This window comes from Takifugu rubripes, unplaced genomic scaffold (genome assembly GCF_901000725.2).
Source record: "Takifugu rubripes unplaced genomic scaffold, fTakRub1.2, whole genome shotgun sequence".
Classification (NCBI taxonomy): Eukaryota; Metazoa; Chordata; class Actinopteri; order Tetraodontiformes; family Tetraodontidae; genus Takifugu; species Takifugu rubripes.
In genome coordinates, this window is record NW_021821648.1 from 102,911 (window position 1) to 128,400 (window position 25,490).

Consider the following 25,490-nt stretch of genomic DNA (forward strand, 5'->3'; position numbering starts at 1 on the left):
GGACAGAGAAACATAAACCATTTAAATCTCAGATTGTTGTGTGTTTCCTTTTTTAAGCCAAGTAGTTGATCAAAAATGAGCTAAATAGGACAAGAAAAAATGTTTGATGACATTGTAGGTTCGATTTTACAGGGTCTGTCAAATTTGAACCAAGTTGAGTTCTGCTTTTGATCACTGAATATTTGCTCATACACAAATGTGTATGTGTATTTTTTTACCAGTGGATCCCGAGCAGGTTGAAATTTGAGCTGACTAAAAAATACATTTAACTCATCAGTTTATCAAAAGCTGAGACCTTAGCTAAAACCCCTTCAATCAGAACTAAAAGAGTCAAAAAGGAAGTTGGCAGCATCTTGTGGGTCCGTTCAAATCTGTGTCCAGCCATGCTCGATGCTTGATGTCTGCAGGAGGCTGGTGGTGTAGAGGCCTTGCTGAAGGACATCAGTGCTGAACTGTTCACTTTCATTTCCATCCATCCCCAATCCAATAAAATAGGGAAGAAATGTAAAAAAGGACAATTCCTGATTAATCTGACAGCTCTTATATCAACAGAAAATGTGTGTAAAAAAGAAATCAATCAACACTTTAATTATTCTGTAATATATTTATTATTGAAAATGTTCCTAATTTTACAGCCTTTAAACTGTTGATGATAATAATGAGGATAATATTTCATCCTGCCCACTTTGATCCTCACCTGCAGGTGAAGCCAACATGTTGGAATTATTAACATGATGATTAACATTTACTGATGACAGCAAGTGACTTTATAGTTCTGAATACAACTGAACACAAAAACAAGTGTAAAACTAGAAAAAACAGAATTCTAAGATCCTTCCCAATTTGATGAAAGATGAGAACAAAAACTAACACAAAGGTGATTATTTCATTTAAGCACAATTGCAAACTAGATTTAAAGTCCAGCAAATCAAAAGAGAGGAATCTCTTATCTTTCTTTAATGAAGCCAAAACATTTTGCCTTTTCATTCAAAGCAAAACATCATACATGAATTTTGAAACTCAACATTTTCAAATCATTTTGTCACATCCTGTCACTAAATTTCCATCCAATTTTTATAGAATTTACATAGAATTTTTTCAAGACATCGTCATAGCAACACTTCTAAAGCAGGCTTTATATGAAGAATGTATACTGCTGTAAAGGGAAACAAAAGTATTTTGTCAGCAGTTTTCTCTTCCCTTCCACTCTGCATCAAAAGACTGGAGAATAGCTTCATGCTCAGTGTTGCTGTTGCTCCAAGATTTCAACCAACCCTCCAGTTCTCCACCATAGGCTTGTGTTTGAGGCTACAGTTCATCCAGACTTTTGATGGCATCTTCTTTCTTAATTTCTCCCCAGTTATTGGGGATTTCTCCTTTCCCAGTGAAACGTAAGTCGAAGCGCTTCTCAAGCTCCTTTTGAAATCGACAGATGAACCATTTCCAAAAAGGCAGCAATGATCCATCAGAAGTAATCTCCCATGAGGCAAACATCTCTCCAGCTGTTTGATATTGTTTGTAAGGTATGGTCACATCTGAATCATGATGAGGGTAGAAGACCCAGTCACTCGCAACCAAAGTTGTGCAGGACTCAACGACGATATTATTTGTGCCACTAAACCTTCTGCCGTTGACCCCAGTGGGTCTGTGAAAAGGGGCGCTGTGTTTGTCAGGACTGTGGTCCTTTACCGTGTTGGTGCAAACAGCTGAACAGAATGGACAAGTGACCCAGCAGCAGTTACACAGCTGGTCAATCAGGATCTGATCAGGCTGCAGCCTGTATTTCTTGATCTCATCAGGTGAGAGATCTCCCATCATCTCCTTGTTGGATGTGAGACCTGTTTCTATCTGCTCTTCAAGAAAGTCACAATTGTCTATGTCACTGAAACCTTCACAACTAATACTCAATTTAACCTTATGCTCAGTCAGCCTGGAAAATTCTTTCACCCACATCTCAATGTTTCCTCTCTGTGTTTTTACTGCTTTTGTTGCATCGTGCAAAGCTTTTATCAGAAGCTTTGTGATGTTTTCAACATTCCTCCTGAGAATATTTTGTACCTTATCTCTATTGTCTTTGATGTATTTCTCTACTTCTTTTCCAATGAATGTCTCCATATATGTTTTCGGTTTACGGATACAGGTCATGAAACCAACAAAGTCTTCATTCTCAGCCAACAATTTCATCATGTGCTTCTCCAGGTTCATCCTGTTCCCATTGAACACTGGATGGTTACATCTCATCTCATCAGCTAGATTTGTGGCTGAGTCGATACAGGAGGCCTCAATGGTGGAATCCTTCAGTTGGTCACAGATCAATCCTCCAAAGACCACAGATGATGAGCTGTCTTTGCAGAAGGCTTTGAAAGCTTTAAAGAATTGTGGTTTCTTGCTTTCAGCATAAATGGATACATCGTTGCTGTGTTTGAATTTTTTGTGGGAGTCTTCGAGCCAGCTCTTTAATCTGTCACATACATACAAAACCAGCTCAATACTAAACTCTTTGTTCAGAGTGAATTTCTTCCCAGAGTGAAAGGCTTCCACTGCTTTTATTACATTTTTGCCTACTTCATGCAAGTATGTAATATTATAGCCTGGTATTGCCACTTGTTTGGCTTGTATTGTTGTGAGAGCCTCTTCTTCAACGGCACTGATCAAGTCTCTGATCAGTTTCTGTTCCTCATTAGAAAGACCTCCGCTCATGAAAAATTGTTTGGCCCATTCAAAATGTATCCGGAAATATTTTTTTACTTCGCCTTCGTCGTGATTATTGTGCTTTCTAGTCAGATAACAGCTGTAATTTCCAGCCTCTGGGATTTCTTTGTAACTGCCACTGGTCTTTGTTTGATCAATCATTTGCCATTCAAAACCGAGCTCCATCAGAACGACTGTTACATCGTCTGCTATGTTGATATTGGCAATCGGTTTTGTGTGTGCTGTTAGTTGTGAAATCCATTCACTCCAAAGAGAGTTAAAGTGTTTCTGAAGTTCCTCTTCATCTTTGTCCTTGAACGTCAGAGCGAGCTCTTTGCTCTTCTGTAGCAGGTTTTTCTCAAGCTCTGTCTTCTTTTCATCCAGTTTTTTACAAGCTTCTTTCTGTTGGATAACAGCATTTAATTTTTTTGCAACTTGCTCCACCATTCCATCAAGAAACTCTTTGATTTTGGTCTCAAACCGGCTTTGCCACTGAGCCAGTACTTCACTGTCTCCATCCTTGTCAAAATAATCTGTCAGACTTTTTGTTATTTTTTCCCATGCTTCATTAAGTTGGTTATGAAGATCAGGGTGACTGATTTTGTCAACTGTTCCGTTTTCAATTTTAACGTGAAGCTGGTTTTCAACAGCCAACATCTTGTTTCTCAGGGTCCAGGTCCAGTTCCCATACGCTACCTCAAGTTTTCTGTACACTGATATTTCATAAGTGTTCTTGAAGCTGAAAACAAAGTTTTCATTTAACAGAGCATTCCACAGGTCCTGAACTTTGCTTTTGAACTGTGATAAAGTAATCCCAGTGGACTGTGAAGATCTAGAGATGATAAAGTTCTTCAGATCTTGGATGCTTTCACTGTAACCTGGATTGGGAGGAGCCATGGGTGGGCTTCCCTCCCACAACTGGGCAAAGTATTTGACATCTTCATGCACATTAAATGAAATGACACTACTAAAGCTTTGAGCGTCATAAACCTCCTCTTCTGCAGCTAGTTGAACCATCTTGTCCAGTTTTTCTTGCAGACGTCGCCTTCCCTCCATGTTCCTTTCTGCAGCTGCTACATCTGCAACATTCTGGTGAACAAACACACAGCTGGGAGAAAGTTTAACGACCTTCATCCTCATGAAAGCCTGGACGACAATTTGCAAAACATCTTGCATCTCAGAGGGGTTCTCTCCAAAGACGTTGATCAGTGTCATGTTTCCCAGACCTACAACAAATGTGGCCAGTTCATTGTCACGATGAAGAGCACTATGACCTGCTAGCTCAAGAGCACGAAGTCCTTCAGTGTCCACCACCAGAACATAATCAAACTTCAGGAGGTCCCTCAGCTCGTCTGACACTTTGAGCAGCTGCATAAATGCACCTTTTGTTCATCTGCCAGCACTCACTGCAAACTGTAATCCAAACATGGCATTCAGCATTGTTGATTTTCCACTGCTCTGGATGCCTAAAACGGACAAAACAAAAACTCTCTTGTCACCCAGTTTTTGGATGACTTCTTCTAAAAGTCTTGGGATCCATGTTATAGGCACATGACCTGCATCACCATCCATCAGCTCGATTGGGTGACCTGATATCATCAGCTCTGCAGCCAGTTCAGGGTACTGGGACCAGTCTGTTTGTCCTGTCAGTGGTTGTTTCTGCAGAGATGCATGGGCTTCATAGATCTGACCCATTTCTCTATAGATGTGCTCCAAGCCGAACGTTGCTTTATGTAGTTTCTCTGATATTTGTTCAAGCTCCTGTTGCTTTGCTCTGAGCTGATCGGACTGCTCCGTTTTCTCTTTCAACATCAACACCTCTGACCATGTGCCATCATAGTTTTGGAGAATTGAAGAGACATTCTCTGTGGTGAGGTCGTCTATTAAGAGCTGGGTCCATTTCAGGAAATACTCTTTCTCACTGGGCGTCAGAGATGAGATGCCTTCAACAAATACATTTACAAGTTCACCACAAAAATTCCTACATTGAATTTCTCTAATTTCTTTCAGTTTCTGCTGCTTTTGGCTTTTATCCATCTCAGCTTGGTCTTTGAGGCGATACTGTTTCTTGTTTGTGTCACACCACTTCTGCCACATTTCACCTTGACAAGTGAGGAATTTCTCTTTAATCGCAGAAACATCATGTCCCTTGATTAAATCCATCACCTTCTCTGCAGCAGCTTTTTCCTTTTGGCAGGCTTCGTCTTCTTCATCCAGCCTGATTCCAGAGACCGTAGCCATGGACTCAAGCTGAAAGGAATCATGGGGTCCAGCTAGAATATTTTGAATGATTCTTTTCAACTCTTCAGAAACATTTGACTGGCCTCTGTCTTTCAGACCAATTGAATACTTCCCCTTGGTGAACTGAACAGTATTGGATTTCTCTTCAACAATAAGTAAAATTAGAGGCTTTGTAGACTTCATGAGGTCTTCAATAAGGTTTATGTCATTTTCACTCCGAGCAGAGATGAGAACAACAGTGACTGAGGATTTTTCACTCAGTATGCTGCGCTGCTTTTCCAGAAGCCGAGCATCACCGTGAAGGTTACAGAAAGCAGTGCAGTCAGTGAACGCATCGTTGGATTTACCAGCAGGGCAGTACCAGGCAATCTCTGCTACTCCTTCCATCAAATGGCGAGTTTTGGTGCTTCCCTGGCAGTCTCTGTGGTAGAAGGTGTTATGACGGCTGCTGATCAAATTGTTTATCAGCTGAGACTTGGAGAGCGACAGTGAACCCAGGCGGAAAAATGACACCACGGGTGTCTTGGCGTTGCAGATTGGCACAGTCTTCAATGTGACAGTGTTTGAATTATCTTGGTTTCCTGTTGCTTTCCTTGTTTTCTTTATTTGTCTGAAAGTCCACAATGGACATTGGATATCCATCGTGACTGGGTCAGGAACAAGCAAAGGTAGGGCGTACTGACACTGGGATAATTTAGTTATTAGATTCTGCTTTAAAAAGCTGTCTGAGCAGTGAAAAAGTGCCATTTGTATGTCCATGGGATGCACACTTTGCTGTTTTGATTCACTACTGTCTGGAACACAAAAAAATGCAGCAAAAACATCTTTTTCTGCCTCAACAGTGCTGGACTGTGGAACAAGATCTGACTGTCCTGGATCTGGATCATCTTGTGTGATAGGAATATATCTGGCTGTGTAGTCTAACAACATCAACCTCTGTGAAAACATAAGAACAACATCCTTCTCACATGTGCCAGGCTCCTGTTCCAGAGGTGGACGTATTTTAAGGAAGTCAGCAGGAGTCAGCTTCTGTCTGTACTTGTCTTGAAGGCAAAGTCTTCCCAGGAGACTGGAGAATTCAGCTTCTTGTGTCTTCATAGTAGACTCATCAGACGACTTGGGCAGCTGCTACAAATAAGCAGAGAATTGTGCATGTTGTGAAGCCCGAGGTAGCACAATACTGCAGAATGTGAATGAACTGTTCCTGTGTCTGAATTTAGAGGGTTTTTTTTTTACCTTTCTCCTGGTTTCATCCATAGCTGAATGTAAAGAATCTGAAACATATTTAAAATGTGATTATCACAAAGTCAGAACAAGTTTGAAGTTTAAACCTTTGTTGATACTGACTTTATTACCATGTAATACATGTGTAACAGTGACCTTTGCAGGAGATTCAAGCCACATCTTATTTTCAAGACTCAATGAACGTTTGATTTACCTTAATGGGAAAGTGTCACAATATTAACAGTCCAACCTGATTGTTGCTGTCCAAAATGGTGGATTTCCTCTCTTAAAATGTTGCAGTGAAATTTGAGATTCTTTTTAGATTAGTTTTAATTACATTGCTGGAGGGTTTGTTTTTGCTGTTCAATGTAACTGAGTAATTTACACTTATTTCATCTCTCTCTCTCTCTGTTGAACTTACCTTGTTGATTTCCCTGGAACTCTGAGGACTTGATCTTGTCTTCTTCATGGGCTCCCTCACACTTGGGTCGGGTGTAACAGCTGGGATTATTTTCTTGGACCATGACGTCTACCTTTTCCAACAGTGTCACCATTTCTCTTTGGTCTGTCATACCTTTTTTGCATGTGTGGTATCTTTTGTCATTAAAACTATCGTCTCCTTTCAGGTTTGTCAACGCACTTTTACATTGTTCATCAGACTCGTGAGTCACAACTGTCAGCAAATATGGCAACGATTCCTCTCCAAAAGCTTTCTCTAACCACTGACGTCCTGCTCTATAAGAGCTTTCATGATGACTGTTGGACACCAGTAAAATAAAGGCATGAACGCCTTTATTCAACTGACACGTTTCACTGTTTTGGTGACCGAGCAGATTAATGACTGAGATGTGACGACCACATAAGTCGTACAGTCCCTCTGAAATCTGCTCCACATTTGCTTGCTTGTCATGGTCAAATAAGATGTTTTGTGATCCTGTCTTCATGGAATTGGTGTCACCAACTAACACAAGTGTGAGTTCAGCTGCCACTGAAACAAAATACACAGAGAACTTTGATCTTAATATATAGAAGAAAAATAAAATAAACTTAATAAATCTCAACTTTATATATTGACTTCAATACTTTTACTATTTCATCACTACACTGATGTAACTGAGGTGTACAATAGTTTTTAAAACTTCAAAAATTACCTTCATCACTTGAAGACATCTTGATTTTAGAGTCCCATAAGTCCTGGAGCACCAGTGGGTCACCTCCCGTAAAATACAAGTTAACCTTTAAACAAAATTGACTTGTAACGTTCTGGTAAAGACCAGAATGTGGAGAGAAATGGTTCAAAACAGGTGAGAGGAAACACTGGATTTTGGGGAGGGAGAGCCTACACTGTTAGAAAAAGACCGTCGTTTTTACAGGAAAACGCTGGCAGCTGGGGTTACCAGAGAATTCCTGTAAAAAAACCAACAGGACAGTAGATAAATTTACAAAGAAAATATGTAAATGGTTTTACAGTGAATGCCAAGGCTGAACTGTTAATTCTACAAAAAAAATCTATCAATTTCATGGATCATTGTTGTATATAAATAGATCATTTCCTGTACTTTTTACATGTAACTACTTATTATGCGTCAATAAATTGTAAAATTAATGTGGAACTACCAGGCAAAAAACGATTTAAACTGGTAGAACAGTAAAACTTTGCATGTTAAATGGAGCTGTTCTGTATATTCTACATACAAGCTACTCATTATATGCAGTAGTTGTATGTTTTAATAATCAGTTTAAAATGATTAGAACTACACCAAAAAAATGCAAAAATACATCATGATAAAAGACAAGAGAATATCACTTTTAGGAAATTTATTGAACAGCCATTGTGATTAGTTGCAAACAATTAGATTCATTTTTTCAAAATATAGAGCATGCAAAGACGTTGGGGTCCAGGGTTGTGTTGCTGGTTTCTTCCTGCAGTGGCGTGGAGGAGCCACTCATCAGCCACGGCTGGCGCCACAGGCAGACCCACCTGCGGGCTCTCTTCAATCTACCGTGCCATTTAAGGACAGAACCCCTGTGTGTTGTGGCTTTGATGCTTTGTTCTGCCTGTTTCCCTTGCGTCTTCCCTGCTTGTTCGAGGTCTCCATGTCGTCTGCTGGACCTGCGAACGTTCACCAAGGACACAAAGGCAGTCCTGGACTGCAGGAATCTCAGGAGTCCGATTCTGCACATTCACAGGTCCAGCAGACGACATGGAGACCTCGAACAAGCAGGGAAGATAGCATGGTAAATAGCACGGTAGATTGAAGAGAGCCCGCAGGTGCGTCTGCATGCGGCGCCAGCTGTGGCTGATGAGTGGCTCCTCCACGCCACTGCAGGAAGAAACCAGCAACACAACCCTGGACCCCAACACAAAGAACTTTCAAGCATTGGCTCTTTTTAACTGCTGAACAGACAGAGTTACAAGTCATACTTTATCTGTGTTATTTTTTGCTAAAACATATTCTATTTGAGTAATTGAAGATAGACAAGATTTTTACAATACTGTGGAACATTGTTGGATAACAAGGACAACAAGCAGGTGGCAGAACCTCTTCATAGAAAGTTACAAAATGCACCTTTAAAACAAAACTTGCATGTTGTACATTTAACAAAGTGAAAATTAACAGCACCTCTTCTCTAGGAGTCAACACAGAGTCCTTCAAATCAAATCAAATCAAATCAATCTTTATTTATATGGCACTTTTCATACGCTAGGTAGCACAAAGTGCCTCACAAAGGATAAAAACAGCAAAGAGAACAACAGAATTAAGAAAAGGACAGACACACACACATGCATACAACACACTTACACACACACCCACACACATAAGCAAGCTGAGGCAAGCTGAGACATGGCTGGGCACCGAGACCTGAGGCGAAGGAGACGCCACCTTTGGAGGCCCACCAGGCCGAGGGAGGTCACGGTCCGCGACCACAGGTGGTACCGCCACAAAGACCACCCCGACCCGGACAGACCGGAGGCTTCACACCAAAGCACAGAGCCCCCTAACCACCCAGGCCAGGGTCGACAATGGGACAGCACCTCCAGCGGTAGACCGGAAACATCTCCCAGCCTGGCAGGCCCCCATGAGGAAACACCATGAGGAGACACTGGAGCTAAAGACCGAAGGACTGAAACAGTAAATGGGATAAAAGGTATAAAGACTAAAAACTGGGAATAAGAACTGAGGGAGTAAAACAGTACTAAGACTAAAACAGACTAAAACAGTAAATGGGATAAAAGGTGTAAAGACTAAAAACTGGGAATAAGAACTGAGGGAGTAAAACAGCACTAAGACTAAAACAGACTAAAACAGTAAATGAGATGAAAGGTGTAAAGAATAAAAACTGAGAGACTAAGAACTGAGGGAGTAAAACAGTAAAAGTGTCAAGTAAAGTAAGGATAAGACATAAATTTAAAATAATCAGAAAATCAATTAAAGGCTTGATTAAAAAGGTGTGTCTTGAGCCTCTTTTTAAAAATCTCAACAGTCTCTGCGGCCCTGAGGTTCTCCGGCAGGCTGTTCCACAGTCGGGGACCATAATAACTGAAGGCCGCTTCCCCGTGCGTTTTAGTGCTTACATGTGGAATGGTTAAAAGGCCGGTGTCGCAGGACCTCAGAGTCCGCGAGGGATGATAGAATAAAAGCAGGTCAGATAAATAAGTCGGGCCAAGACCATTAAGACATTTAAAAACTAATAAAAGAACCTTAAAATCGATCCTGAAACGCACGGGTAGCCAATGCAGCGATTCTAAAACTGGTGTGATGTGCTCCCGCCCTCTGGTCCTCGTCAGCACTCGTGCAGCTGAGTTTTGTAGTAATTGTAGGTTTGTGATGCTCTTTTTTGGAAGACCAGAGAGCAGGGCATTACAATAATCTAAACGACAGGAGATAAAAGCGTGCATCAGTACCTCCGTGCTGGCCTGAGAGAGAAACGGGCGGACTCTGGCTATATTCTTCAGGTGGTAAAAACCTACCTTGGTTATGTTTTTGATGTGTGGAATAAAACTAAGCTCAGAGTCAAGGATCACACCCAGATTTTTTACAGATTGAGATGGCTTAAAATCCTTCAATTTTGGAAAAATCTTCTCTCTCTGACCTTCAGGACCAATAACTAAGGCTTCTGTTTTGTCCTGGTTGAGCTGTAGGAAGTTTTCTGCCATCCATGACTGGATATCTAAAATACAGTTAAAAAGGGCATCAACTGGCCCTGTGTCATCAGGAGCCACGGCAATGTACAGTTGCGTATCGTCAGCATAGCTGTGGAAGCTGATGCCGTGGCTCCTGATGACATCCCCAAGAGGAAGCATGTAAAGATTAAAAAGGGTTGGACCTAAAATTGACCCTTGGGGAACCCCACACTTTGTCTCATGGATTCTCGAGGAACATGTATCCATACTTACAAAGAAGCTTCGATCACTAAGGTAGGAGGTGAACCAGTTAAGAACAGTACCAGAGAGGCCGACCAGGTTCTTCAGTCTATTCAATAAAATATGGTGGTCTACTGTATCAAAAGCGGCGGTCAGATCCAGCAGAACCAACACCGTGAGCTTTTTGTTGTCTAGGTTACACCTGATGTCATTTAAAATCTTTAAAAGGGCTGTCTCTGTACTGTGGTTCATCCTAAAACCAGACTGATGCCTCTCTAAAATATCATTTGAGTTTAAAAAATCATTTACTTGGTTAAAAACAAGTTTTTCTAAAATCTTACTTAAAAATGGTAGGTTGGATACTGGCCGATAGTTATTTAAAACGCTGTGGTCTAGATTGCTCTTCTTCAGAAGGGGCTTCACCACCGCTGTTTTAAAGGAGGTGGGGAAGACACCTGTCTGAAGAGAGCAATTCACCATATATAAGAGATGTTCCTCAAAGAATCCATAAAATGTTTTGAAAAACGGTGTGGGAATTGGATCTAAAAGGCAGGTTGTGGGCCTAACTTGGGAGAAAACTCGACCAAGTGTCCTCGCATCAACCAGGACAAAACTCTCCAGTGTCTCCTCAGGTGGAAGCAATGATCCAGGGGTGTTGTTGATAAAAATTTGCTGTGATAAAAGACTGGATCTAATATTATCGATTTTACTCCTGAAGTGGTCTGCAAAGGCCTCGCAGAGGGTGTCAGTCGTTGTTGTGGGACACTTGTTAAAATTACCGTTGGTTAAAAGCTCAATGGTGTGGAATAGAAATTTGGGGTTGTTTTTATTGTTGGAGATTAGTTTTTTGAAATGAGAAGTTCTTGCCTGCTTGATTGTGTTATTGTAGGTTTTGAGGTGTTGATAAAATATTTCTTTATGGATGGTCAGTTTGGATTTCCTCCACCTCCTCTCAGCACTCCTGCAGGTTCTTTTCAGTATTCTAGTTTCTTCATTTCTCCACGGTGGTGCACGTTTTGTTCGTACAGTTTTTGTGACAAGTGGAGCCACAGAGTCCAGCGTTGACTTTAATTTATTGTTAAAAGTGTCAACAATAAAATCACACGGTGCTGGTAAAATTTCTGCAGGAGTGCTCTGTAAAATCTGGATAAAATTTGCAGCCACTTCAGGAGTCAGGTAGCGTCTCCTCACCGCTCTCACAGGGGCCCCCCGCTGATTAAAACTGGTGATGTTAAAAAACACGCAAAAGTGGTCAGACACGGCCAGATCCACAACAGAGGACCCACCCACGGACAGGCCATAGGTTATGACCAGGTCCAGGGTGCGACCTCTGTTGTGGGTCGGCTGCGTGACATGTTGTTTAAAATCCAGACTGTGAAGGAGGTTTAAAAATTCTCTGGACACTGGGTCCGAGGCGTTGTTGAGGTGTAGATTAAAATCACCAGTTATTAAAATCCTATTGTATTTAGCATAAATGATTGATAAAAATTCTGAGAATTGACTGATAAAAGAGGTGGAGTATTGGGGTGGTCTGTAAACTGTTATGCTTAAAATCGGAGGGCTGCTAAAAACAAACGCATGATGCTCAAATGATGGAAACGTATTAAAAGAGACCTCGCGTGAAGACATTTCGGTCCTTGTTATTGAGGCGGTTCCACCTCCTTTCCTACCCCCCCTTGTAGAAAATAAAAAGTTAAAATCTGGGGGGCAAGCCTCTGTGAGAACAGCAGGTGCATCAGTGCCAAGCCATGTCTCAGTAAGGAGAATACCATCAAGGTTTTTGTCTAGAATTAAATCGTTTATTATAAAAGATTTGTTTAAAAGAGAGCGCACGTTCAGCACGGCCATCTTTATGTCCGCGCCGGACGTGCACTCATCATGTCTTTTTATAGGAATAATAAAAGCACTGTCACGTCTGGGAACAGTCCTGGGTTTCTGTCTGTATGAAGTGATGGTGTCAATGGAGTGAGTGATCTGTGATGTTGATGGCAGACATGGGAGTAGTGGTGGAGGGGCATGTATGGTGGGGCGTGCGGGGGGTGAGCCTATATGTGAGTGTGAGTGGGGGGCAGAGTGTTGGCGTGCATGTGTTTTAACCAATAGTCAGGAGGTGGGTGTTGCGCAGGAACGGACAGTCAAGTCAATGTTCAAAGATAGAAGCCGGGACCCCGCGTGGTTTAGGTGAAGGCCGTCCCGTTTAAAAAGATGGGGTCTATTTAAAAAGGCAGCAAAATTGTCAACGAAGGGGATACTGTTGCCCAAGCAGTACCCCTTCAGCCACAGGTGCAGCTGGCGGAGGCGGCTGGTGACGACGTCACCGTAGCGAGGTGGGGGAAGCGGGCCGGAGATAATTAGCCGCTTCCCCGTGTCCAGCAGACGGTCCACCAGGGAGATGAAGTCCTGCTTCAGAACCTCCGACTGCTGGAATTTGAGGTCGTTGATGCCGGCTTCCAGAACCAGCGTGGAGGCCGAGGGGTGCTGTGCACTCAGCTTGTTTAGCCTTCACGCCACTCATGATCAGCGAGATCCTGCATCAGGGTCAGAACTCGAGGGTTCACGTTGAGACGACGCTTTGAGTTTTTATTCTCTACTTTGGTTCCTTTTCTGGGTTTATCAAGAAAAAACACCAGTAGAATAAAAGCATATAAAAACATATTAAGCATTTTAATGAGGTAAAAGGAGACTATAGGAATGAATGAATACACACATCCATATATAAACAAACAGTCTGAGTCTGGGTCCGAGCCAAGACTCAAAGTCATATCAAAACCAATGCTGCACCCAGAGCCAAGGCCGAGAATCAGACCCACACCAAGACCAGGTGTGATTACGGCTCTTAGTCTGGGTCTGACTCTTGGCCTTGGCTCTGGGTGCAGTCCGGACTCCAGGTCCCAGGAAATGTTTACTCACCTTTGAAGAAACTCCAGTGTAGAAGCCAGCTCAGATGGATAATGGATGTTGAAACAGTAGTAGCTCCCAAACATTAGCCACAATGCAGAAATGAAGGAAGAGATGTTTGTGTTGACAAGGTTCCGATCCAGACTCAGCATGTACCTTGTTGAGGAATAGCAGGACTGGCCTATAATTTAACAGGTTATATTAATAAGTGTGTGGTGGTCATAGCTCAGTCACTCACATAACAAATTCAGACACATATGCAAGAGACTTACCAGAGACAATAATAGTGGGTGTCAGAGGCACCTGCCCTAGCTCAACCTCTTCTGCCAGACATGTATCATCTACATGGAAGAACATGGACTCCTCCTTCTCATCAAAGTAGCTGAGCAGAAGCAGCAGCATCTCCTTCACATCTTCTGAGCAGCCACTATGCTGTCCCTGCATCCTCTGAAGCCTTGCATAAGTCTGATGGAATCTCTTGCTCTTGTGGACACAAACTGTGGTCAAGCAGTTGAGAAGCCTTTTTCCCTTCAAATCCATTCTTTATGATTCCTACACATGTGAGAAGTAAATGTGGATTTTTTTGTAAAAACGTGCTTACAACCACTTACTGGACATGACACAGACCTGCCTTCACCAATGTGATCCTTTAAGTGTGACACTAGCTCTTTCACTGTTTGAAAATGGCGGACACACAAAGAAACCGCACATTTTAAATCCACAACAACAGGTACAGCTTGTGGCTCAAGTATATTGTGCACACGGTAAAAATGGCCCTTGAAAGCCGAGTAAGTAGTAAAGGTTTTATTACAGTTGGCGCCAACACATTTGAAAAGACAGCGTGGCTCATTCCTATGCACTCTGCAATGTTGCACATAGCATCTTAACGTAACCAATTTCTTTTTACAAAAGACACAGGTGATCATTTTTAAAATTTCAAGTGTTTGTCTGTCTCTTTCTGCTTAATAATTACGAACTGATGTACTGAAATATGGAGAATTGCTAACTTAAGCCATTTGCTATTAGCACACATTTTTGCTAGGTCTCCCAAAGAAAGTAAGAAAACTTACCGTGCAAACTTTAGACTTTCCAATTGCGCAGTCACTATAGACCCTGCAAAATCTTGTATGTAGTGTGTCGATTTTTTGTAAAATCTTTTGAAATGAAAAATTTCTGCGATTTCTGCTCTGTTCCGACCCGTTCGCGAGTGGTGTCCGTTGTGTCCGTCAACGAGGAGCTCGCGCCTTTCCATCATTATCCAATCAGAGACGAGCTTAACCCGCGCAATTTTAAACTCAAAAAAATAAGTCTCGGAAGGAGGCGGCTTTATTGCACAGGTATCAGCCTCTGGAGAGAGGCGCTGTTAGGTTGATTAGCCAGTGATGACGATGCACTGCCCATTATGAGTATTATGAATATTGTACCAGTACTGGCTTTCTATTTGAATTATTATATAAATAAATACAATAATATTAATAATTATCATTGTATTATTAATAATAATAACAACAATAATAATAATGGGCTGTAATGCATTAAAATTTAAAGACAAAAAATATATAAAGCAAGGGTTAAGATTGAACAGTACAATAGGCTACTAAAAACAATGTCATTATACGTTTATATTTTTAAAAAATATAAATAGATAGGCAGTAAACGGTTTCACGTTACAATGAAATTTTGTGTGAAATCACATTTGGTTGACCTCAATTAACATAATTTCATCAATGTTAAAAGGAATAATTTTGATAAAAGAACAAACTTGTGAAGGGAATAACATATAGTTTTTGTATTTTTTTTTTTTAAAAAAGACTAAAACAATAGTTTTTGCAATATTTGCACGTCAATTTATCAAAGTTGCTTTGTTATGAGTATTGCAGTATTTCCCGGTTTCTTTTACCAATATTTGTAATTTTAACAAATAAATTCCATTTAAATCACATATTGTTGTAGTAAATCTAACAAAAAATTCTGTTTAATAGTTTACAAAATTTCACAGTGATTTAAACAAAAAATATATGTATTTGGGTTTACAAGATTTTTTTGTAGGGATTTTACAATGTTTTTATGTACATTTCACGGTCTTTTTTTAGAGTGTAAATACACAATAAAAGGTTCGGAAAAGATGGGAAGTGGATCCACGTAAAGCTCGGTTCAACCGTTTCCCAGTTGGCTGTGGTTCTGGATGTCATTTATAGGCAGATCATGACAGTCAATTCAGTCTCATGAGAGATAGTTCAAGAACTATTTTTCAAAGTTAATAACACATCAGACTCATAAATAAACTGAACAGAGTAGATTATTCAGCATTTGATCAGCAGCACTTAATGGCATTATTTGCACATTCAAATTCTGCCTCTGGGACACACATTTTATTAAAAAATAACTTCATTATATTGTTAGCTTTACTTTTGTAAATGAAAACTGTTAATTTTTTTATTGTTGCAGGGTCACTGTCACTAATTTTGCAGTCTGCCACAGATCACCTCGACAAAGAAGGAATTTGTCTTTAATCTCAGAAACATCATGTTCCTTGATTAAATCCATCACCTTCTTTGCAGAAGCTTTTCCCTTTTTGCAGACTTCATCCGGCCTGATTCCAGAGACCTCACCCATGGACTCAAGCTGAAAGGAATCATGGGGTCTCTGTCTTTCAGAGTAATTCTATACTTCCCCTTGGTGAACTCAACAGCATTAGATTTCTCTAATTAGGGGTTTTGGAGGCTTCACAAGGTCTTTTTTATGTAGGCTGATAAACTATTTTTTTTATATCTTCCTCACCTGCCTTTGACCACACATATTATATAGAAAGAGTAAATCTTTACAATCAATCTCTTTTCATCTTTTCCAATTTATGCCATTCTTGCTCTTTAGGATTTCAAATTCGGATCATTCAAGACTAGTTTAGATAGTCAGATAAGCAGAAAGCCCATGTTGTCACATAAAAGTTTGAATAAATGATTGAAGATAGTTGGAATTTTGTGTGTAGCTCTTTACTCAGACCTCAAATTTAGAAGTCATTAATGGCATATTTGCATAATATCAATTTTGTTGTTTTCCTTTCATCCACTCAAAAAGACTTTAAGATAACATGAAGTTAGTCTGTTGAATGAGAGCACTCACCTTCTCTTTCGTGTGCCTTCAGCACCGATGAATCTCAGATGGTGATTATTTTATATGCACAACTTAAGAATATACAGTTTCTCCCTAATTAGCATCAGAGGTGAACCATGGAACAAAGGAGGCTGATCCGATGGATTAGTTTCTGCTGTTGCTTTACATGAGATCACACTGTGCATTTTAATTCATTCAGTGAACTTGGCTAAAAAATACATTTAACTCATCAGTTTATCAAAAGCTGAGACCTTAGCTAAAACCCCTTCAATCAGAACTAAAAGAGTCAAAAAGGACGTTGGTAGCATCTTGTGGCTCCGTTCAAATCTGTGTCCAGCCATGCTCGATGCTTGATGTCTGCAGGAGGCTGGTGGTGTAGAGGCCTTGCTGAAGGACATCAGTGCTGAACTGTTCACTTTCATTTCCATCCATCCCCAATCCAATAAAATAGGGAAGAAATGTAAAAAAAGGACAATTCCTGATTAATCTGACAGCTCTTATATCAACAGAAAATGTGTGTAAAAAAGAAATCAATCAACACTTTAATTATTCTGTAATATATTTATTATTGAAAATGTTCCTAATTTTACAGCCTTTAAACTGTTGATGATAATGAGGATAATATTTCATCCTGCCCACTTTGATCCTCACCTGCAGGTGAAGCCAACATGTTGGAATAATTAACATGATGATTAACATTTACTGATGACAGCAAGTGACTTTATAGTTCTGAATACAACTGAACACAAAAACAAGTGTAAAACTAGAAAAAACAGAATTCTAAGATCCTTCCCAATTTGATGAAAGATGAGAACAAAAACTAACACAAAGGTGATTATTTAATTTAAGCACAATTGCAAACTAGATTTAAAGTCCAGCAAATCAAAAGAGAGGAATCTCTTATCTTTCTTTAATGAAGCCAAAACATTTTGCCTATTCATTCAAAGCAAAATATCATACATGAATTTTGAAACTCAACATTTTCAAATCATTTTGTCACATCCTGTCACTCAATTTACATCCAATTTTTATAGAATTTACATAGAATTTTTTCAAGACATCGTCATAGCAACACTTCTAAAGCAGGCTTTATATGAAGAATGTATACTGCTGTAAAGGGAAACAAAAGTATTTTGTCAGCAGTTTTCTCTTCCCTTCCACTCTGCATCAAAAGACTGGAGAATAGCTTCATGCTCAGTGTTGCTGTTGCTCCAAGATTTCAACCAACCCTCCAGTTCTCCACCATAGGCTTGTGTTTGAGGCTACAGTTCATCCAGACTTTTGATGGCATCTTCTTTCTTAATTTCTCCCCAGTTATTGGGGATTTCTCCTTTCCCAGTGAAATGTAAGTCGAAGCGCTTCTCAAGCTCCTTTTGAAATCGATAGATGAACCATTTCCAAAAAGGCAGCAATGATCCATCAGAAGTAATCTCCCATGAGGCAAACATCTCTCCAGCTGTTTGATATTGTTTGTAAGGAAAATTCACATCTGAATCATGAGGGTAGAAGACCCAGTCACTCGCAACCAAAGTTGTGCAGGACTCAACGACGATATTATTTGTGCCACGAATCCTTCTACCGTTGACCCCATTGGGTCTGTGAAAAGGGGCGCTGTGTTTGTCAGGACTGTGGTCCTTTACTGTGTTGGTGCAAACAGCTGAACAGAATGGACAAGTGACCCAGCAGCAGTTACACAGCTGGTCAATCAGGATCTGATCAGGCTGCAGCCTGTATTTCTTGATCTCATCAGGTGAGAGATCTCCCATCATCTCCTTGTTGGATGTGAGACCTGTTTCTATCTGCTCTTCAAGAAAGTCCAAATTGTCTATGTCACTGAAACCTTCACAACTAATACTCAATTTAACCTTATGCTCAGTCAGCCTGGAAAATTCTTTCACCCACATCTCAATGTTTCCTCTCTGTGTTTTTACTGCTTCTGTTGCATCGTGCAAAGCTTTTATCAGAAGCTTTGTGATGTTTTCAACATTCCTCCTGAGAATATTTTGTACCTTATCTCTATTGTCTTTGATGTATTTCTCTACTTCTTTTCCAATGAATGTCTCCATATATGGTTTCGGTGTATGGATGTAGGTCATGAAACCAACAAAGTCTTCATTCTCAGCCAACAATTTCAGCATGTGCTTCTCCAGGTTCGTCCTGTTCCCATTGAACACTGGATGGTTACATCTCATCTCATCAGCTAGATTTGTGGCTGAGTCGATACAGGAGGCCTCAATGGTGGAATCCTTCAGTTGGTCACAGATCAATCCTCCAAAGACCACAGATGATGAGCTGTCTTTGCAGAAGGCTTTGAAAGCTTTAAAGAATTGTGGTTTCTTGCTTTCAGCATAAATGGATACATTGTTGTTGTGTTTGAATTTTTTGTGGGAGTCTTCGAGCCAGCTCTCTAATCTGTCACATACATACAAAACCAGCTTAATACTAAACTCTTTGTTCAGAGTGAATTTCTTCCCAGAGTCAAAGGCTTCCACTGCTTTTATTACATTTTTGCCTACTTCACGCAAGTATGTAATATTATAGCCTGTTATTGCCACTGGTTTGGCTTGTATTGTTGTGAGAGCCTCTTCTTCAATGGCACTGATCAAGTCTCTGATCAGTTTCTGTTCCTCATTTGAAAGACCTCTGCTGATACATTGTTTAACCCATTTATAACCTTGCTGTACATAATTTACTTGGTCTTCATCTTGATTATTGTGCTTTCTAGTCACATAACAGCTGTAATTTCCAGCCTCTGGGATTTTTATGTAACTGCCGCTGGTCTTTTTTTGATGAATCATTTTCCATTCAAAACCGAGCTCCATCAGAACGACTGTTACATCATCTGCTATGTTGATATCAGCAATCGGTTTTGTGTGTGCTGTTAGTTCTGAAAACCATTCAGTCCAAAGAGAGTTAAAGTGTTTCTGAAGTTCCTCTTCATCTTTGTCCTTTAACATCAGAGCGAGCTCTTTGCTCTTCTGTAGCAGGATTTTCTCAAGCTCTGTCTTCCTTTCATCAAGTTTTTTACAAGCTTCTTTCTGTTGGATAGCAGCATTTAATTTTTTTGCAACTTGCTCCACCATTCCATCAAGAAACTCTTTGATTTTGGTCTCAAACCGGCTTCGCCACTGAGCCAGTACTTCACTGTCTCCATCCTTGTCAAAATAATCTGTCATACTTTTTGTTATTTTTTCCCATGCTTCGTTGAGTTGGTTATGAAGATCATGGTGACTGATTTTGTCAACTGTTCCATTTTCAATTTTAACATAAAGCTGGTTTTCAACAGCAAACATCTTGTTTCTCAGGGTCCAGGTCCAGTTCCCATACGCTACCTCAAGTTTTCTGTACACTGATATTTCATAAGTGTTCTTGAAGCTGAAAACAAAGTTTTCATTCAACAGAGCATTCCACAGGTCCTGAACTTTGCTTTTGAACTGTGATAAAGTAATCCCAGTGGACTGTGAAGCTTTAGAGATGATAAAGTTCTTCAGATCTTGGATGCTTTCACTGTAACCTGGATTGGGAGGAGCCATGGGTGGGCTTCCCTCCCACAACTGGGCAAAGTATTTGACATCTTCCTGCACATTAAATGAAATGACTCTACTGAAGCTTTGAGCGTCATAAACCTCCTCTTCTGCAGCTAGTTGAACCATCTTGTCCAGTTTTTCTTGCAGACGTCGCCTTCCCTCCATGTTCCTTTCTGCAGCTGCTACATCTGCAACATTCTGGTGAACAAACACACAGCTGGGAGAAAGTTTAACGACCTTCATCCTCATGAAAGCCTGGACGACAATTTGCAAAACATCTTGCATCTCAGAGGGGTTCTCTCCAAAGACGTTGATCAGTGTCATGTTTCCCAGACCTACGACAAATGTGGCCAGTTCATTGTCACGATGAAGAGTACTATCACCTGCTAGCTCAAGAGCACGAAGTCCTTCAGTGTCCACCACCAGAACATAATCAAACTTCAGGAGGTCCCTCAGCTCGTCTGACACTTTGAGCAGCTGCATAAATGCACCTTTTGTGCATCTGCCAGCACTCACTGCAAACTGTAATCCAAACATGGCATTCAGCATTGTTGATTTTCCACTGCTCTGGATGCCTAAAACGGACAAAACAAAAACTCTCTTGTCACCCAGTTTTTGGATGACTTCTTCTAAAAGTCTTGGGATCCATGTTATAGGCACATGACCTGCATCACCATCCATCAGCTCGATTGGGTGCCCTGACATCATCAGCTCTGCAGCCAGTTCAGGGTACTGGGACAAGTCTGTTTGTCCTGTCAGTGGTTGTTTCTGCAGAGATGCATGGGCTTCATAGATCTGACCCATTTCTCTATAGATGTGCTCCAAGCCGAACGTTGCTTTATGTAGTTTCTCTGATATTTGTTCAAGCTCCTGTTGCTTTGCTCTGAGCTGATCGGACTGCTCAGTTTTCTCTTTCAACATCAACAACTCTGACCATGTGCCATCATAGTTTTGGAGAATTGAAGAGACATTCTCTGTGGTGAGGTCGTCTATTAAGAGCTGGGTCCATTTCAGGAAATACTCTTTCTCACTGGGCGTCAGAGATGAGATGCCTTCAACAAATACATTTACAAGTTCACCACAAAATTCCTACATTGAATTTCTCTAATTTCTTTCAGTTTCTGCTGCTTTTGGCTTTTATCCATCTCAGCTTGGTCTTTGAGGCGATACTGTTTCTTGTTTGTGTCACACCACTTCTGCCACATTTCACCTTGACAAGTGAGGAATTTCTCTTTAATCGCAGAAACATCATGTCCCTTGATTAAATCCATCACCTTCTCTGCAGCAGCTTTTCCCTTTTGGCAGGCTTCGTCTTCTTCATCCAGCCTGATTCCAGAGACCGTAGCCATGGACTCAAGCTGAAAGGAATCATGGGGTCCAGCTAGAATATTTTGAATGATTCTTTTCAACTCTTCAGAAACATTTGACTGGCCTCTGTCTTTCAGACCAATTCTATACTTCCCCTCAGAGAACTGAACAGTATTGGATTTCTCTTCAACAATAAGTAAAATTAGAGGCTTTGTAGACTTCATGAGGTCTTCAATAAGGTTTCTGTCACTTTCACTCCGAGCAGAGACGAGAACAACAGTGACTGAGGATTTTTCACTCAGTATGCTGCACTGCTTTTCGAGACGCCGAGCATCACCGTGAAGGTTACAGAAAGCAGTGCAGTCAGTGAACGCATCGTTGGATTTACCAGCAGGGCAGTAGTACCAGGCAATCTCTGCTACTCCTTCCATCAAATGGCGAGTTTTGGTGCTTCCCTGGCAGTCTCTGTGGTAGAAGGGTGTTATGACGGCTGCTGATCAAATTGTTTATCAGCTGAGACTTGGAGAGCGACAGTGAACCCAGGCGGAAAAATGACACCATGGGTGTCGTGGCGTTGCAGATTGGCACAGTCTTCAATGTGACAGTGTTTGAATTATCTTGGTTTCCTGTTGCTTTCCATGTTTTCTTTATTGTCTGAAAGTCCACAATGGACATTGGATATCCATCGTGACTGGGTCAGGAACAAGCAAAGGTAGGGCGTACTGACACTGGGATAATTAGTTATTAGATTCTGCTTTAAAAAAGCTGTCTGAGCAGTGAAAAAGTGCCATTTGTATGTCCATGGGATGCACACTTTGCTGTTTTGATTCACTACTGTCTGGCATATAAAGAAATGCAGCAAAAACATCTTTTTCTGCCTCAACAGTGCTGGACTGTGGAACAAGATCTGACTGTCCTGGATCTGGATCATCTTGTGTGATAGGAATATATCTGGCTGTGTAGTCTAACAACATCAACTTCTGTGAAAACATAAGAACAACATCCTTCTCACATGTGCCAGGCTCCTGTTTCAGAGGTGGACGTATTTTAAGGAAGTCAGCAGGAGTCAGCTTCTGTCTGTACTTGTCTTGAAGGCAAAGTCTTCCCAGGAGACTGGAGAATTCAGCTTCTCGTGTCTTCATAGTAGACTCATCAGACGACTTGGGCAGCTGCTACAAATAAGCAGAGAATTGTGCATGTTGTGAAGCCAGAGGTAGCACAATACTGCAGAATGTGAATGAAATGTCCTGCGTCTGAATTTAGAGGGTTTTTTTTTTTTTTACCTTTCTCCTGGTTTCATCCATAGCTGAATGTAAAGAATCTGAAACATATTTAAATGTGATTATCACAAAGTCAGAACAAGTTTGAAGTTAAACCTTTGTTGATACTGACTTTATTACCATGTAATACATGTGTAACAGTGACCTTTGCAGGAGATTCAAGCCACATCTTATTTTCAAGACTCAATGAACGTTTTGATTTTACCTTAATGGGAAAGTGTCACAATATTAACAGTCCAACCTGATTGTTGCTGTCCAAAATGGTGGATTTCCTCTCTTAAAATGTTGCAGTGAAATTTGAGATTCTTTTTAGATTAGTTTTAATTACATTGCTGGAAGGATTGTTTTTGATGCTCATTGTAACTGAGTAATTTACACTTATTTCATCTCCCTCTCTCTCTCTGTCAAAACTACCTTGTTGATTTCCCTGGAACTCTGAGGACTTGATCTTGTCTTCTTCATGGGCTCCCTCACACTTGGGTCGGGTGTTTGTTTGTAACAGCTGGGATTATTTTCTTGGACCATGACGTCTACCTTTTCCAACAGTGTCACCATTTCTCTTTGGTCTGTCATACCTTTTTTGCATGTGTGGTATCTTTTGTCATTAAAACTATCGTCTCCTTTCAGGTTTGTCAACGCACTTTTACATTGTTCATCAGACTCGTGAGTCACAACTGTCAGCAAATATGGCAACGATTCCTCTCCAAAAGCTTTCTCTAACCACTGACGTCCCTGCTCTATAAGAGCTTTCATGATGACTGTTGGACACCAGTAAAATAAAGGCATGAACGCCTTTATTCAACTGACACGTTTCACTGTTTTGGTGACCGAGCAGATTAATGACTGAGATGTGACGACCACATAAGTCGTACAGTCCCTCTGAAATCTGCTCCACATTTGCTTGCTTGTCATGGTCAAATAAGATGTTTTGTGATCCTGTCTTCATGGAATTGGTGTCACCAACTAACACAGTGTGAGTTCAGCTACCACTGAACAAAATACACAGAGAACTTTGATCTTAATATACAGAAGAAAAAATAAAATAAACCTAATAAATTTCAACTTTATATATTGATTTCAATACTTTTACTATTTCATCACTACACTGAGGTGTACAATAGTTTTTAAAACTTCAAAAATTACCTTCATCACTTGAAGACATCTTGATTTTAGAATCCCATAAGTCCTGGAGCACCAGTGGGTCACCTCCTGTAAAATACAAGTTAACCTTTAAATAAAATTGACTTGTAACGTTCTGGTAAAGACCAGAATGTGGAGAGAAATGGTTCAAAACAGGTGAGAGGAAACACTGGATTTTGGGGGAGGGAGAGCCTAAATACACAATAAAAGGTTCAGAAAAAGATGGGAAGTGGATCCACGTAAAGCTCGGTTCAAACCGTTTCCCAGTTGGCTGTGGTTCTGGATGTCATTTATAGGCAGATCATGACAGTCAATTCAGTCTCATGAGAAATAGTTCAAGAACTATTTTTTCAAAGTTAATAACACATCAGACATATAAATAAATAAACTGAACAGAGTAGATTATTCAGCATTTGATCAGCTGCACTTAACGGCATTATTTGCACGTTCAAATTCTGCCTCTGGGACACACATTTTATTAAAAAATAACTTCATTATATTGTTAGCTTTACTTTTGTAAATGAAACTTTTTTTTTTTTATTGTTGCAGGGTCACTGTCACTAATTTTGCAGTCTGCCACAGATCACCTCGACAAAGAAGGAATTTGTCTTTAATCTCAGAAACATCATGTTCCTTGATTAATCCATCACCTTCTTTGCAGAAGCTTTTCCCTTTTTGCAGACTCCATCCGACCTGATTCCAGAGACCTCACCCCTGGACTCAAGCTGAAAGGAATCATGGGTCTCTGTCTTCAGAGTAATTCTATACTTCCCCTTGGTGAACTCAACAGCATTAGATTTCTCTAATTAGGGGTTTTGGAGGCTTCACAAGGTCTTTTTTATGTAGGCTGATAAACTATTTTTTTATATCTTCCCCACCTGCCTTTGACCACACATATTATACAGAAAACAGTAAATCATCTTTTCCAATTCATGCCGTTCTTGCTCTTTAGGATTTCAAATTCGGATCATTCAAGACTAGTTAGATAGTCAGATAAGCAGAAAGCCCATGTTGTCACAAAGTGTCAAGTTTGAATAATGATTGAAGATAGTTGGAATTTTGTGTGTGTAGCTCTTTACTCAGACCTCAAATTTAGAAGTCATTAATGGCATATTTGCATAATATCAATTTTGTTAGTCTGTTGAATGAGAACACTCACCTTCTCTTCGTGTGCCTTCAGCACCGATGAATCTCAGATGGTGATTATTTTATATGCACAACTTAAGAATATACAGTTTCTCCCTATTTAGCATCAGAGGTGAACCATGGAACAAAGGAGGCTGATCCGATGGATTAGGTTCTGCTGTTGCTTTACATGAGATCACACTGTGCATTTTAGCCATTCAGTGAACTCTTGTTTTTGCGTGAGCCACAAGTGAAAGTAAAATTCAGCTCCTTTTCTCTTAAAGCTGTGACTCAGCAGACACGAGGACAGGTGATCATTATCCACTGACACAAGTCATAAAGCACAGGCAAACTCCAATTCACAATCTGGGTACAATGATCTTTTTGACACAGTTAAACACCTTGTGCATTTTACTTAGATACATTTTGCTGTATTACAGGTCAGAAAAAGTTTGTCGTGATTGAAAATAAAACAGGCAATGCTGTTGTAACTCTACAAACAGTTTGCCTTTGAGACGTTTTTCGCATCTCCTCTTCTCAAACCACTGCCAGAGCCAGTTTGATTTTTGCACGCCA

General features: G+C 40.5%; 1 long non-coding RNA gene across 3 annotated transcripts; it reads right to left on the reverse strand.

Moving 5' to 3' along the window:
- Positions 1-13,132: 13,132 nt before the first annotated feature.
- Positions 13,133-15,440, reverse strand: LOC115248684 (uncharacterized). Of its 3 annotated transcripts, XR_003887460.1 has the most exons (4): positions 14,491-15,440; positions 14,048-14,093; positions 13,693-13,972; positions 13,133-13,601 (listed from the first exon to the last, which is right to left on the reverse strand). It is a non-coding gene; the product is annotated as an uncharacterized lncRNA (long non-coding RNA). The 3 variants fall into 3 exon arrangements; XR_003887459.1 differs by having other exon boundaries at positions 13,693-14,093; XR_003887458.1 differs by having other exon boundaries at positions 14,048-15,440.
- Between the last annotated feature and the right edge of the window lie 10,050 nt (positions 15,441-25,490).